This window comes from Falco peregrinus, unplaced genomic scaffold, assembly GCF_023634155.1.
Source record: "Falco peregrinus isolate bFalPer1 unplaced genomic scaffold, bFalPer1.pri scaffold_38, whole genome shotgun sequence".
In the NCBI taxonomy this organism is placed as follows: Eukaryota; Metazoa; Chordata; class Aves; order Falconiformes; family Falconidae; genus Falco; species Falco peregrinus.
Genome location: NW_026599605.1, coordinates 2,380,001 through 2,382,500, shown reverse-complemented (window position 1 = coordinate 2,382,500; position 2,500 = coordinate 2,380,001).

Genomic DNA, 2,500 nt, shown 5'->3' with positions numbered 1-2,500 from the left:
CGCCTTCCTCTGCCAGGTAGACCTGGCCTCCGTCCCTCCACCACCCCCCCCCACCGCTGCCAGGTAGACCTGGCCTCCGTCCCTCCCCCCCCCCCCCCCCCCCAACCGCTGCCGGCTCTCTGCCGCGCCGCACGGCATCCCGGGAGGCTCCCCGGGAACGGAAAGAGCCCGCCGGGACCTAACCGCCGCCGGTATGCGGGGGCGAATGGAGAGGCGGGCCGGGCGCCCCGTCAGAAATAGCCTGGTCTGACGTACGGATCCGCCTGCCGCGGAGGCACGGCGTCGCGGGGAGGGAGCGTCTAGCCTCGGAGCCGAGCCTATCTTAGGCGAAACGAGCCGAGCCGAGCCGATCTTAGGCGAGCCGAGCCGAGCCGAGCCCAGCCGAGCCGATCTCAGCCCAGCCCAGCCGAGCCGAACCGATCTTAGGCGAAACGAGCCGAGCCGAGCCGATCTTAGGCGAGCCGAGCCGAGCCGAGCCGAGCCGAGCCGAGCCGATCTCAGCCCAGCCCAGCCGAGCCGAACCGATCTTAGGCGAAACGAGCCGAGCCGAGCCGATCTTAGGCGAGCCGAGCCGAGCCGAGCCGAGCCGATCTTAGGCGAGCCGAGCCGAGCCGAGCCGAGCCGAGCCGAGCCGATCTCTGCCCAGCCCAGCCGAGCCGAACCGATCTTAGGCGAAACGAGCCGAGCCGAGCCGATCTTAGGCGAGCCGAGCCGAGCCGAGCCGAGCCGATCTTAGGCGAGCCGAGCCGAGCCGAGCCGAGCCGAGCCGATCTTAGGCGAGCCGAGCCGAGCCGAGCCGAGCCGAGCCGAGCCGAGCCGAGCCGAGCCGATCTCAGCCCAGCCCAGCCCAGCCCAGCCGAGCCGATCTTAGGCGAAACGAGCCGAGCCGAGCCGATCTTAGGCGAGCCGATCTTAGGCGAGCCGAGCCGAGCCGATCTCAGCCGAGCCGATCTTAGGCGAGCCGATCTTAGGCGAGCCGAGCCGAGCCGATCTCAGCCGAGCCGATCTTAGGCGAGCCGATCTTAGGCGAGCCGAGCCGAGCCGAGCCGAGCTGAGCCGAGCCGAGCCGAGCCGATCTTAGGCGAAACGAGCCGTGCCGAGCCGAGCCGAGCCGATCTCAGCCCAGCCCAGCCGAGCCGAACCGATCTTAGGCGAAACGAGCCGAGCCGAGCCGATCTTAGGCGAGCCGAGCCGATCTTAGGCGAGCCGAGCCGAGCCGAGCCGAGCCGAGCCGAGCCGAGCCGAGCCGAGCCGAGCCGAGCCGAGCCGAGCCGAGCCGATCTTAGGCGAGCCGAGCCGAGCCGAGCCGAGCCGAGCCGAGCCGAGCCGAGCCGAGCCGAGCCGATCTCAGCCCAGCCGAGCCCAGCCGAGCCGAGCCGATCTTAGGCGAAACGAGCCGAGCCGAGCCGATCTTAGGCGAGCCGATCTTAGGCGAGCCGATCTTAGGCGAGCCGAGCCGAGCCGATCTCAGCCGAGCCGATCTTAGGCGAGCCGATCTTAGGCGAGCCGAGCCGAGCCGATCTCAGCCGAGCCGATCTTAGGCGAGCCGATCTTAGGCGAGCCGAGCCGAGCCGAGCCGAGCTGAGCCGAGCCGAGCCGAGCCGATCTTAGGCGAAACGAGCCGTGCCGAGCCGAGCCGAGCCGATCTCAGCCCAGCCCAGCCGAGCCGAACCGATCTTAGGCGAAACGAGCCGAGCCGAGCCGATCTTAGGCGAGCCGAGCCGATCTTAGGCGAGCCGAGCCGAGCCGAGCCGAGCCGAGCCGAGCCGAGCCGATCTTAGGCGAGCCGAGCCGAGCCGAGCCGAGCCGAGCCGAGCCGAGCCGAGCCGAGCCGAGCCGAGCCGAGCCGAGCCGATCTCAGCCCAGCCCAGCCCAGCCGAGCCGAGCCGAGCCGATCTTAGGCGAAACGAGCCGAGCCGAGCCGATCTTAGGCGAGCCGATCTTAGGCGAGCCGATCTTAGGCGAGCCGAGCCGAGCCGATCTCAGCCGAGCCGATCTTAGGCGAGCCGATCTTAGGCGAGCCGAGCCGAGCCGATCTCAGCCGAGCCGATCTTAGGCGAGCCGATCTTAGGCGAGCCGAGCCGAGCCGAGCCGAGCTGAGCCGAACCGAGCCGAGCCGATCTTAGGCGAAACGAGCCGTGCCGAGCCGAGCCGAGCCGATCTCAGCCCAGCCGAGCCGAGCCGATCTTAGGCGAAACGAGCCGAGCCGAGCCGAGCCGAGCCGAGCCGAGCCGATCTTAGGCGAAACGAGCCGAGCCGAGCCGAGCCGAGCCGATCTTAGGCGAAACGAGCCGTGCCGAGCCGAGCCGAGCCGATCTCAGCCCAGCCGAGCCCAGCCGAGCCGAGCCGTTCTTAGGCGAGCCGAGCCGAGCCGAGCCGAGCCGGGGAGAGGAGAGGAGAGGGAGAGGGAGAGGAGAGGGAGAGGAGAGGAGAGGAGAGGAGAGGAGAGGAGAGGGAGAGGAGAGGAGAGGAGAGGAGAGGAGAGGAGAGGAGAGGAGAG